General features: G+C 35.4%; 1 pseudogene; it reads left to right on the top strand.

Annotated features, from left to right (window-relative positions):
- Positions 1-9,729: 9,729 nt before the first annotated feature.
- On the top strand, positions 9,730-11,467 carry LOC149171353 (mitogen-activated protein kinase kinase kinase 20 pseudogene; annotated as a pseudogene).
- Positions 11,468-14,794: the final 3,327 nt, after the last annotated feature.

Below are 14,794 nucleotides of genomic sequence, written 5' to 3' on the forward strand. Positions count from 1 at the left end.
CGGCCTCTCTTTATACTTTTGAGACAATTGCTAGTATTTAAAATTATAGTACCAAATTTTTATGAAAAAACCTATTTAAATTAAACTACAATCTATATATATATATATATATATATATATATATATATATATATATATATATATATATATATATATATATATATATATTAAAAACCAGCCTAATCCAAGTAAATACAATGCCACGCCCTGTCACGTGGTTCACTGTTTCACCCAACTTCCTTATCATTTATATGGTGCTGCCCCGGACACGTAGCGTGTCCACCACACCCTAACTATTATTCGTACGTACGTGCTTCAATTGTGACCAAACACGTAGCGTGTCCAACACACCCTAACTATTATTCGTACGAACGTGCTTCTGTTGTGACCAAAGTGACATAAATTTGAAAAGTAGGTGGCCCCCTTACAATAATAATATTAACTAAAACCACTATACACAAATTATATATACTATTACATAAATGCACGACACACAACGAACCCGACGTCTACTTTTCAACCCACCTCTGCACGATTGAACGATGCCTTGTGGCTGATAGATTCCTCGTCATCCACGTCCGATGGCACTTACGTATGTTTTACTCTATTCAACGTCGAAGGGTCGTTAGCGATAAAAGTGCAATCTCAAAGGCAATGTTGAGGAGATTCTGTGGGGCAGATTTAGAGTAGATTAGTAGGTTTTGAGCTGAGAGAGGGTGACGCAGCGATTGGAGGAGTGACGCAGTTCCAGAGCAGTGCTTGGAGCAACTTTCACTGTCTAACATAGGGAACAACCGGAGTCGTTGTGGGGTTTGATCATCCATTTGTTGATTTGTCGGAATATCTCTCTCTAGATAAAAGTACTACTGCCGAGGATATTCTTTGTTGGATGAGCTGCATTTAGCACCCTAGTTGTATTCAAGAATCTGCGTAATAATACAAACCCTCTATATGTTGCACCGGTTTTCCCAAATTGAGTTTTTTCAGGGGCAATTGTCCAAAAATAACGGTGTCCCTTGTGTTATTGTCTGAGTTTATTTCAGTGTATGATATGTATATTTGTGAATGTTGCGATAGTGTTTACTTCGATGTTTATGCAATTAAATAACTTGTTAATGTAAAGAACAAGTAAAAGATTGTAAACTAGTAATTGCAGTAGGGGTTTCTGATGTATTAGATTTAGAAATTTTCACAAAATCTATATGATTCTTTCTTGTTCTCTCATTAACTTTTCATTGTCTGCCCTAAAATTAACCATCTCCATTCTTAACTCTTGGACAATCTCTAGCATCATTGCATTTGTGTTACGTGATTTTTCAAGGAGCTGGACCGACATTTCAAGATTGGTTTCAGTGATCCACACAGTGCCAACTTCAATGTTTGGTCTAAGTGGCAGTGTATGACTTGCTCCTCTCCTCATCTTGATCCTATTTGTGCATGACCAACACATTTGTTATTACCATAGTTTCCCAACAAGCCACAGTGTTGAAACCTAAGCTCTGATACCACTTGTCACATCTATTGGACGAAGATAAATTTTTATTTTTATTTTTACTATATCCTCTGTTAAACACGAAACATTACCAATGGTTGTTGGTCAACACACTTAATCGGAAGTATTTCAATAAAATGATTTCATTCAATCAATAATTACATATTTATGTCTCCATGAAAATTTAGGTGTTGGTTGGAGAGTAATGTTTGAATGGGTGCTTGTAACCCTTTGTCACCTCTCGATACTTATGAATTACTTAATCCTTGGTGGATATGTATATATATATATATAACTTATGCACAAGGAATCGACCCTTGTGGGCCTTGGTTGTTACACCTCTCACTGTGATTTCATTACACATTATTCATCTATACCACATGGTAACTATTGGGAGTCGAGAACCTTCTCCCAGCTGTCACCTTGGTCAATGTACCTTTGATGGGGCTATAGAGCTAGCTGGTCACAGTTGTTCTGTTGATTGGTCATGATTCCATCCAACGGTGGTAAACTCATGGGAGAGGTTAGGGTAACAGATTTTCCCTACCCTTTGCCTCTGGCTCAGTCATTTGCAACGAGACCTCTGCGAGTAAGGGCTCTACAACTTCACGATTCCTCCTCTAGTTTACATGATGGATTGATGTTGTAGGTGAGGTTTTCATCCTGTTTCTTTAATAGTCAGTTTTGCCTCGAACTTCCCCAGCAGGTTAACTTTTTTAATTTACGTATTCATTCCCATGGTTTTCTTATTTGCTCTAAGCGTGCAGTGGCTGGTGTCATATGGGTAAGGTGCCAAACACTTCAGGTATTTCTTAGCGGTTCCCTGGTACTTGAGGGTTTACTTTTCTCCTGTGTTTGAAACTATGGTTTCTCACGAACCTTCTTTTATAGGTTGCAACATGCCTTTGCTTGCTATGCATGGTGGTTTCAGGTGAGTTTTCGTTCTAGCAGCTTTACCCTTTGCTGAATTTATGCTACTGAACAAGGGTTTTTGTTTAATTTATTTTTCTTTTCTGCTAACCCAGACTTTGCAGAGCTTTCCACGTATTACCCATCACCCCTGCCAAGGAGTTATTTCTCAACTCGTTGCCTCTCATTCTTCTAGGTTCTCTACTAATTCTGGGTTTACTTTGGGAGGTTGTTTCTAGATTAGTCCCAGTGTATAAACATATAGTCTACAACTCGACCCTTAGGTCGGTAATGGCTAGATTAATTGACAATTCTAATGAAGAAAAGTCTCTTTTTTTTCTTTTTTTTTTAAATTAAGAATCGACGAGTGACCAGGGTTTGAAACCGTCAATTGTATAATGTTTTGGCTTGTACTGAATGACTTATTTCCTTCTTTAGGACTGAAAGTGTATTTAAAGTTGTTAATCTTTCTTTTGTTTTAATACCCTACTCAGGGTGGAACATAGATTGTAAGTTTCTTGTTGAATGATACTTAAGAATGTGTATTCACGAGGGTTTTCACAACTTATCTGGTTATATGTGGATGTGCACTTGTCAGTGTTAAATTTTCCAAATGATAATTGTAAATGAAATTTGAGTTCCTCTGGTTATTTGACTTTGTTCATGAATATAATTTATGGCTCTCTTGTTTAGTGTAATATAGGTGTATTCAGTTTTTCATGCGACTGTTCAGTTCGACAATAGTTTCTTGCCTTGCTCGGGATTCTTGAAGAGGCGTCTTGCAACCTCGATGTGGTTCAAGTTGACTAACCCCCCATCAGTGGACCAAAACTAAATTGGTTGTTGCTAGGCTCCTAACTACATATTTGAGAAGAAAATGAATTACACAAATAAAATCTTGTTTGACAGTCTAAAATATTTCTTGGGACCGAGAATCATCATGCATGTTACAGTTTTCTACTTTTCTGTATTTTCTTTCTTCAAGTTTATTTTTCTTCATTATCTCACAGCATTTCCAACTAACTACCCATGGTTAGTTACCATTCTCTTCCCATATGTTTTTTCATAGCACCTTACGAGTTTTCCTTTCCAATATTTCCATTGTATGAATGGGATTACCCTACCCATGACATACAAGTTAGCTAGGCATACATACCATTCTCAATAAATCCATATAGCGTCTTACTGGTTCAGGTTTGCCACTAAATGCTCTTACCTCTCGAACCCCTATGTACTTAAAGTACAGAATCACGACCCGCACTACCTTGTCTTTTATGCACTATTTAATTCTATCCTCTAGCTGATCCGAATCAGATCCATAAAACGACTGTCATAGACCATGACTATATCGAGACGAGACAAATCCTTGAAGGATCCAAAACAGCAATCGAAAACACCCTGAACTAGTGGCCATGGTAGCCGGCGTGGAACGACGAGGACCTCGGTCAAAGCGCGTTGATCGAGGCCCATGGAGACTGCGCAGGAGGTCAAAATAGCCCCTGGGAGCCCCGGATCGGGAAAAGGAGCTGAGGGCAAACAGGTCCGAAAAGGAGGAGCCTTAAGCACTCGGTCACGTTGGGAGCCAGAGGACCGTGGGCGGAGAAACGTAAAGCGCCATCGTATGAAGGTGGGACCCACAACCTGGAAACCGACGGTTTGATCGGGGCACCCTTGAACGGTAAGCGGTTTTGGAGAAAACGGAGCGAGCACCCTCAGCGATCGACGCGTGGCAGCGGAGGTGAGAGAAAAACCGTCGTGATCGTGCATTATCAGTCGAGCAAGTCAACCGCGCTCGACGTGCGAATGACGTTGGATCTGGAGGAGCCCAGATCGGACGACTGAGATTGTGTCCGATAGACAGAGCAGAATTGACAGGGGATTAAGCCACGATTTAAGAGGATTTGGAATCCGTTGACCGCCACGATGGAGAAAGCAACGAATCGACGAGTGGGCTGGTGCAGTTCCAGTGAGGACACGTGGCTACTTCTCGAGCGTTCATGCTGACGCCGAACAGGGAATTCCAAGCACACAGGTGACAGGCGAATCGACGCAGGCATGAGAGGAACCGAATAGGCGTGGAGGCTGAATGGCTAAAGCCATGAAGAGAGACAACATCGAGCACCAAAGATCGAAGAGTCCAAGTGACCAAGAGAGACAGTGAACAGTGAACCCTGAGAGGAGGACTGAGCACAGAGAGCAGTAAAGCCAAGCAGAGGAGACAGATGACCGAGCTGACCACAGGCAGCATCGAGCACCAGAGAGCTTGAAGAATCAAGCCTTCCCATAGAGGAATCTATCCGGATTGAGCATCACATTGGGCTCTTTCCATTGTAAACTGAGGGTCATAGAGCTGGTAGGAAGAACGAGAATCTGTGTACTCCAAGTGGCTTGGGGAATCCAAGAACCACCCTGCCAAGCAAAATCTGCTTTAGAAGAACTCATATTGAGTCCCTGCATTGTAATTTCTCTGCTGAAAGACACAATAAAACAAGGCCACCACTGAAGTTGGACCAGAGATGTAGCCCTGGAGAATAGGGTGAACTCCTTATTAAAAATTGTTTGTGTCTTTGTATTGCTTATTGTATTTCTCTGCTGTCCTTCCATTTATTTTATATGTATTGGCAATCTAATCGATCCGTTGTTTCAATAACACAGAACACACACCAGCACATGGGTCTGTAATACCTTTTGTTTAATAAATCTTCACTGAGGTCACTCATACGGTGATTATCAGATCACTAGCAAATCGTATTATCATAACTTATTTCACTGTTATCTACAATACTTTCCAGTAACACACATTATACTTTAATCAACAGTGATTTCACACAACCTTATATTAAACAGAAACACTGTCTTCCATCCATTACTATTCAATTGTAAAGGAATATACCAAACCATTTACAACAACAAAAGGTAAATTCTTCTTAAGAAAGTATACTTATCTTAGTATTGTGACAGGAAAATTTATTCCCGAAAAGGGACCTCTTCACCCAACCTTGAGTATCGCTATTACGTCCAATACTCTCCCCCTCTTCACCCAACCTCGAGTATCGCTATTACGTCCAATACTCTTCCCCGAGTACTCTGATTCTTCTAGCATCAAGACCACAATTCAACTAGATTCCTTTTCAGACTCACAGCTCTAATCAAGCTTCCACTAGCTCATAGTCTAGCTCAGCAATGTCCTACCCAACCCTTCCCAGTTGCTCTTCTTTTCTAATTTTCCTCTCTCTCCGCTAACAACACACTCATACAGTTTCTTTTTCTTTTCTTTTCTTTTGAGAGAACAAAGAGTAAGTGTCTATAACCATCTATAACCATCTGACAAAAGAAAGTTACCATTTGAAGATTGTTTCTGTAAATTCCATAATTATCAACAATTGCCCCCCCCAAAAAAAAAGAGAAAATATTAACCCAAAAATTTATATATACAATGTTTCAGTTGGCTTTTACCTTAGCCCAACATTTCCCGAGTTTTTTTTATAGTAAAAAAAAAATGTAAAATAAAATCCACATTAAATGGGGATGTTACATCAGATACGAACTGCTGAATATATTAAAAATAATTGTGAAATTTGTAATTTCAATGGTTGCCTAATCATTGACCCTATAGATGCATGTTAAGCGGATCCTAATTCCACCTCTATTACATATTTAATGCGCCCTGACATGTGGGGGCGATAGCGAAATATAACGCGCGCCGTTTTTTTTTTTCCTCCAGTCATGACGGTGCGCGTTATATATCGCTATCGCCCCCACATGTCAGGGCGCATTAAATATGTAATAGAGGTGGAAATAGGATCCGCCTGCATGTTATCCCTAATATCCCTTTGATAATTTGCATATAAACTAGAGTTGAGGTCAAAAATGTTTTGAATTTATTGATTTATTTTAAATTTATTTTAGTAAAAATATTAATTTTATTTAAAATTTAATTTAAAATATTAAAATTAAAATTTTAAATCATTGAACATATATTTTAAAATGTTATTTTTTTTATATATTAAAATAATAAAATACAATTTCAAACGAAAAATCATATAACACATTTCAAACAAAATTAAAAAGTCAAACATCATTTCCGTGTTATAAACAACCACATTTCAAACAAAATTAAAAAGTCAAACATCATTTACGTGTTATAAACGATATCTCCAAATAATCTACGTTGTAAATCAATCTAGTTTAAATAACAAAAATCAAGATTTCACTTCAAATTTTTTTGACAAATTCTGAAAAATCCAAAAAATCACACTAAAAACAACTTGATTTTTATCTTTTAATTAAATTGTGAAATAATGGTAAATCGGAGAATTTCGGTGAGAATTTCTTGCTTTCTCGGCCGACCAAGTCAGCGTGCGGCTGCTTTTCAGACGTTTTAGTTTTGTGGCCAGCGAACCTCCCACGTTGAGTACGTGAATGTTAATAATATATCCAACAAAATTATATTGTAGGGATATAATACAATATATGGTTAATAATACTAGGTAAAAATATCAAAATAATTAATAAGTTTTAATAATATTTTTAGAATTTTAAAATATTAAAAAAATATTCATTACAATCATATGTTTTTTCTATTATATAATTTTGAATTATTCCTTACAACTTTATTTTAATAAAAAATTATTCATTTGTATTTAAAAATGCATATATTTTTATATAAATAGATTATTAAAATAAGATTTTATATTTCTAAAATAATTTAAACTCTTAATAAATATAGATATTTAAATATAATATAATATTTTAAATAATTATAAATTAAATTAAGTATATTTATAGGTGTAAAGCAGAAAATCACACCATGTCATGTTTTATTAAGTTATTTTATGGTGTAAAAGTTATATACTCCAAATTTTATGGGGAAAAACATAACCATAGTAAAAGTAAAATAATGTAATTAATAATTATAATTATCATCAAAGGAACTTAGGTGAAGTGGTATGGTTTACTATTTGTGTCTCAAGTGATGTGAGTTCAACTCTCTAGAAACATATATATAAAATTAATAATTAAAAGAGATCCAAAAATAAATTAAATCTAAAGTGATATATTATAATTTATAACAATAAGAAAAAAAAAATCAATATCCAAAAATATTAAATGATGATATTGAATATTTTATTTCAAATCTCTTCCTAGTTTATGGACCATTAATAATGAAAAAAAATTGGTCAATATTTTTTTACTAATATTTATCTCTGCATCCATTTTGCTTTGTTAGGTACGAATTTACAAGCAAGACTACTAATTATTTAGTTTCCCTTTTGTAGCATTCTATTCATTTTTAATGGTAGCATTTTGATTATGAGTTTTTTTCTTGGTTAATAGAGCTTCAATTTTTTTTAGATATTTGATATGTTTTTTCAACCTAATTGGATAGCTTACCATCTATAGTTTTTGTGGAAGTGTTTCCCCTACTTTTATCTAACCAATAAGTTCTTACATGCTAAGGGCTTTCTTCACTTAACTCCACAACTAATATTAATATCTCAAGGTCTTCCTAAGTTAACTCCACAACTCATATTAACATCCTAAACTTCCTACCTTTCCTACTCTTTTCTTTCCATAATAGCAACTTGACTATCATAAATTATCTACGACTCACAACAACTAAAAATTAGAACTAAAGAAAAATTGGAAGTGGATGATCTAAATACAAATAATAATAATTATTATTCAATTTTAAGGTCATGACCAAGCCACACCACACTCGTATATAAGACCAATAATACTTATAATAACAAAACCCTTTTATATATCACTACAAACACTAACCAGAAAAACTAAAAAATTATCTTCCAATTCTATTCGTAGAAGCCAATTTACCTCATACTCTTCTTTAGCCAAATGCCACAACACTTACATACCTCTTTTCAACTAGATCATTCATTCTTATAATCTTTTGAAAATATAAATTAATCAAATAAAAAACAAAAAACCAATCATAAAACAAAAAAACTCAACTATAAAAACACCCACAATTTATCCCATTATCCCACCCTTGGCATACCATGGCATGATATAACCCTAATAACATCTATTCTGGTACCAAACAAACAAACACCCCCTCAATGTTGGAAAAATGTTTTTATTATTTTATTATTATTTTGCAATATATATAAATATATTTTATTATCATCATCTTGATGAATACATGAAATTATTTTCTAATTAATTTTATTTTTAAAATAATAAGAAATTTGTATAATATATTACTTATTTTTTATATTATAAAGCATAGTCTAATGTGTAAACGAAATGATTTTTTTAGGTATTTTTTTGGTTAATTTTAATTAAAACTAAATATAAAATTTTAAATTGTTTAATCTATAAAATTTGAGTGCCCTAATTTTTTTTCAGATATTAAATTTATTTATATATTCAAAAATATATTTTATTCAATAAAAATCACAATCTAACTAATTTAATCTTATCTTATCTTATCATATTGAAAACTGTATTACCAAATTTCATTTAAAATTGTATTGCTTAAATTAAACTACACTTATTATTATAAAGAGGAAAATATATATATATTAAAAACCAAACTAACCCATGTAAATTATTCTTCGAATATAAATGCCTCTGTTCCATATATTTTAATACAATGCCACGCCCTGTCACGTGGCTAACTGTTTCACCCAACTTCCTTATCATTTATATGGTGCTGCCACGGACACGTAGCGTGTCCAACACACCTTAACTATTATCCGTACTACGTGCTTCCATTGTAACCAAAGTAACATAAATATAAAAAGTAGGTGGCCCTACAATAATAATAATAATAACTAAAAACCACCACTATACACCTACATTCATAAATTATATATACAATTACATAAAAGCACGACACACAGAACGCACCCGACGTCTACTTTTCAAGCAACCTCTGCTCTGCTGGATTACCACGACTGAACGGTGCCTTGTAGCTCATAGACACGTCGTCATCCACGTCCGATGGCACTTACTTATTTTTGACTCTACTCAACGTCGGAGAGTCGATAAAACTGCAACATCCTAAAAGCAACAGCACTGGGCAGGTGTCTTGGGCGGACAAGAAAAGAAGAAAAGCACCGGACGGCGGAAGCGGATTTGGGCGGCTCAGAAAGCAAAGCATCGGCGATTCGGCGGATGTTTTAGGTAGCTTTCAGAGCAATCAACTCCTACGTGTCACTGCGGCTTTTCTCGTTCGACGTTTTAGGTAGCTTTTAAAGCAATCAACTCCAACGTGTCACTTAGGCTTTTCTCATTCACCCTCTTCCCATGGGCCTTTATAACCTCATGACATCAACCACTTGGGTGTTCAAAAAACACATTCCTCTGTTTATTGAATTAGGGCAATTCAGAATCGAATTAGAGATGTGGAGAGCCCAGGAAGAAGAGGGCTGGGTGAGGGGTGCCATTGTTGGGGCCGGAGCTTCTGGGACAGTCAGCCTAGCCATGAACAGCTCTAATGGCCAACTCTTTGCAATCAAATCCGCAGCCGCTTATAGTATCGCCTTAGAAAATGAGTACCAGATTATGCGGTGCCTGGATTCTCCATACATCGTTCGCTGCCTGGGGCAGGCTTACAGCTTCGAGAACGGTGCAGAGCTGCACAATTTGTTCATAGAATACATGTCAGGTGGCAGCTTGGTGGATCTGCTGAGTAAGTTCGGAGGGAAGCTGCATGAATCAGTGATCAGGGCATACACACGCGACATTCTACGTGGGATTGATTACCTACACAGCCAGGGGATAGTGCACTGTGATATCAAGGGGAAAAATATTCTTGTGGATGCCAATGGTGTGAAGCTTGCTGACTTTGGTTGTGCCAAGAGGTTTGGTGATGAGGAGAAGGGCCAGGAGGCCCTGCAATTGAGGGGAACCCCTCAATGGATGGCTCCTGAAGTGGTGAACCACGTGGAGCAAGGGCCTGCTTCTGATATTTGGTCTCTCGCCTGCACTGTGCTTGAAATGTCCACTGGCAGGCCTCCATGGAGCCACATTTCCAGTCCCCTCGCCGCAATGTATCGCATTGGATGCACAGAGGAGCTGCCTGAGATACCTGCATCGCTTTCACCCCAGATCCGGGATTTCCTAGAGAAATGCTTTCGGAGAGATCCAGAGAAGAGGTGGACCAGTGCAGAGCTGTTGAACCATCCTTTCTTAAATGAGGACTATTCTGCCATGGAGGCAGAGGAGGCCATTAGTGATCCAGGATCCCCAACTAGTCATTTGGATTTTAGGAATCAATTATGGGATTCCTACACTTCTCAGACGACTCCCATTCTGTCACTCAGCGTACCAAGCCCAATAGGGGAATGCAATGCGGAGGTGAATAGATCAGTTGGGCAATGCTCAAGACCTTCTCCCAGGGACAGAGTGATAGCACTGGCCACAGCTTGTAAATTTGAAGATGTTACTAACAGGCCTGATTGGATCAGAAGCCCACATGGTGAGTGGATTGTTGTGAGATCTTCCAGAAGTAAATCTCCAAGTTCATATAAACCTTTGTTAAAATCAGACATTAGTAATGTCTCCTCCATCCAGGAGCTTCCATTCAAAGAAGAAAAGTGCAGTGCCAGCATGGAAGTTGTCAATTGGAAAGAGTTGCAGCCAAGAGGTGAACTAAATCAATGCTCACAGGCTGTGGTCCCTGCAGCAAAATCTCAACATCAAAAATCTTCCAGCACTTCTGTCAAGACTCTGCATCATAACTTGTTTTCGACGATTGTGGCATCCGATTTGATTTATGAAGCTTGGGAGCTGTATGGAAATTCATCTCAGAGTATTGTTGCCGGTGATCCTGTCATTCACAACGGATTAGTACTTAGAGAAACTTTTTATATTTTTTATGACAAGTGTACCTCTAACAATCCTGCAGGAGTAGCTTACTGCTCCTGTTGTTGTATGCGCACAACACAATTTTGTCATAGGAATATGATAAAGCTGCAGTTGTACATTAGATGCAGAGCAGATACAGAGTCTTGTAATTTTGATTCAAAATTAATTCCATTTGAATTTATTCGGTTACATATATGCTTTCTTGATTATTTAAACTTGATTATTGTTTGATTGGCAATTTAACTTTACTGCTGTTAGAGGATTTTTAGCTGTTATATATAAAAACTAGGACTATCACCTAGCTTCATATCTTGATACCACTTTCTAAGTTACTACTACATCACGATTGAAAAGACTTTTTACTGTTTGGGCTACCCAGATAAAGATATTATTCACAAACTGATGCTCAATACATCTGCATGATATTTTAAACTCAACAATGTGCCCTTATTTTTCATACACATCCACCTCAATTCAGTTACCATTGTGTCTTTCTTCGTTTTGAAAACAAGGAGCAATTCTGATTTTGCACACTGGTTTTTCACTTCTCTGTTTAGCTTTATTCCCTCTGATTCTTTACCCTGCCTGTGTAAAATTAAGCCAATCCCCTGTCTAATTCTTGCAAGCAAGCAAAAGTGAAGCTGGTATAGCATTATAAATATAAATCGTTACGTTTGAGTCTTGCAAGTGAGTTGACATGGACAGGGCTTCATGGTTTCATGAAACCAAGTTTTACACATCTTTTAGATTTGAAATAGAAGAGCAAATCTTAATGTTTTGAAATTGAAAGAGTATGGATATGCTCATTTTTTAAAAGTTTACATAAATTTTGTAATGATATGTCTTCATAATGTTTTAAAGAGAGTGATATTTTTTGGAATGGTGATTTCAAGAATAATAATCTGGAAACTTCCATGAATCGCTAAAACTATAGTACACAAAATTATAAAAAAAAACTAGATTATGATGATAAAATATTTACCAGCACTTCAGATAGATTTCCCAAGCCACAGCAAGAATGTGGGTGAAGGTTCTTTAAATAATTTCTTGAAAGATGATAATTTGGAAACTACCATGGGACATTGACACCGTAATTAGTAAGATTGGGACATTGACACTGTAATAGGTAAGATTCTAAACAGCTAAACTGTAATCATCATGATCAATGCAGATTCATAAATAGTTATAGCACATTTCCCAAATCAATACCAAAGTTGCAATTAACGTTCAGAGATTTCCACAAACTAATTTTAGCATTTTCTGTGGTATAGAGCAGGTCTGAGGCTATTTGGGCAGGCCGTTAAGATCAAATTCAAGGAGGCTTCGCTGTACATCTTGTTCCTTGTTTTCAAGAATAACTTCTGCATAATGTTGAATTAACTTTGAACCTGCTTTAAAAGAATCTTTAATAGTCTCAAAAGCTCTAACAATGACGTGCCAATTAAGCTGCAAGCACTGTCAGTTCAGATTGTTTTTAGTCTGAGTTCAGCTATTTTGCAGCTTTTACTCTATTAGGTGATGGAGTTTAACTGTTTAAATTTAGTGTGCACACTTATCTCTCGCTTAAAATTTATACAGGGCTTTCAAAACTGAGGTTCCATTTAGCAGAGGGCAATGAACAATCTCAAAATAAAAATGAGATTTGTTAACAGAAATTGCATGAGATTTGTTAAAAAAATATTGCATAAGAAAACTGAGTTATGCTTCTGCCTTGTGCATTACTTCCGGTTACATCAATGAGAAGGGTTTTCCGACCGACAGTTGGTTGACCGACAGCTTGGAAGATTATTTCGACAGGTGGGTTCCAGGCTGAGGTTACTTTTCGGACGTTGCAGTTGCCTAGCCAGCGACCCTCCGACGTTAAGTAGAGTCGAAAATATGTTAGATTAGATCCTTCTACTTTCTTGGATTTTCTATGACAAAAATGAATTTAAAATATTATTTTTATTATTTTTAAATTTCTTATTATTTTTTATTAATAATATCTAACCATTTATAAATTGATATATTTTATACATTATTAAAAAATGTGAATTTTTATCTCTTAATATAAGTTAAATCACTAAACATAAGTTGAGGTCAATTTTAATATCGAATAGAAAAATGATATACCTACATGATAGCATAATAATTTTATTATATAAAACTTACGCTTCTTTTTTTGGAAAAAAATGAAAAACTAATCAAATAACCAAATTGAATATATATCTATATCTATATCTATATATATATATATATATATAAAAGACCTAGCCACATGCTTGCATAGAAATAGTGAAATGGTCAAGAACATTCTCAATGACCAATTGAGCTAACTCATTGAGATAATTGAAATTATGTTTGTGTTTAATACTATGATACAAATGTCAGCGAGTTTTCTTTTTGTTTTGAAAATTTTATCCACACACACATCTCACTGTCAATTTTAGTTCAATGAAAGGGTTTTGGTTTGCTATGTTATTGAGCTAACAAAAGTTTATAATTGTGAATGAACAATTTCAAAAGTTTCTAGAGTGCTTTGAAGTGAGATCAATGTTTTATAAGCTACAACATAGTAATTTCCCTCACTGCAAAGATGGTAGCTAGTGTAAACCATAAATGCTTCAAGTCATAAGGTTAGGTCAACAACCTGGCTTAAAGCCATCACAACAAAATACTTACTAATAAATCAACATACTTTCTGGAATTGAACCTATAACACTCCTCTCAATTACTTGAACTTGACCCAATTAACATTGAAAAGAAACCAAAATGGGTGTTAAATGATATTGAAAATAATAAATTGCTCTTTGGTTATTTTGAATCACTTGGATGATGTCTCAAAACTCATTATGTGATTTACTAATTAAATGATGACTTAATGGATTAGCTTATATTGTAATTTTAAAAGCTATGCCAATAATAATTTGACTCTCATAGGAATTGAGCTGTTGAATGGTCCACTCATAGGCACTTACTCAAGTGTAATTGGTGTACCCTTAGAAAATCTTAAAACATATTATAAAATAACTTGTGACATAGTTCAAATGTGTGTCTCCATATGTGTTTTAATGTGCATTAGAATCAATTCACAAAATTCCAAAGAGTTGTTAATCTCATATCAACAATGGGTTATCCTACACCATAATCCACATGCACTATTGAAATCCACATGCACTATTGAAATCACAATGAGGATTCCACTTTCAAATGCATGATGGTTTAACAAAATATCAACCATGTGAATAATGTAAACGATGATTCCATGAAATGCATGATCGTCCAATAAAATATTGACCATGTCAATAATGTAATAGCTATAGTTTTGCATATGGTCATAAGAAGCCATAATCATCTTGTATACGCCGGTGAAGAGATCTCAAATTCCCACCTTCAACCATTCATCCAATATAACATTTTAACCATTCATCCAATACAATAATTTACTTTATATATTACTATAAAATGTGTTTTTTGATGCAATTATTATAAACCAAATTGCTAATAATTTTATGAAGTTTTAGAAAATTTTGATATATTTGAAATTAAAAAATTATTATTACTACTATCATTATTAGA

Source organism: Pinus tabuliformis, chromosome 4_2 (assembly GCF_031772625.1).
Source record: "Pinus tabuliformis cultivar Carrire ecotype Pingquan chromosome 4_2, CPIR1, whole genome shotgun sequence".
NCBI classification, from domain to species: domain Eukaryota; kingdom Viridiplantae; phylum Streptophyta; class Pinopsida; order Pinales; family Pinaceae; genus Pinus; species Pinus tabuliformis.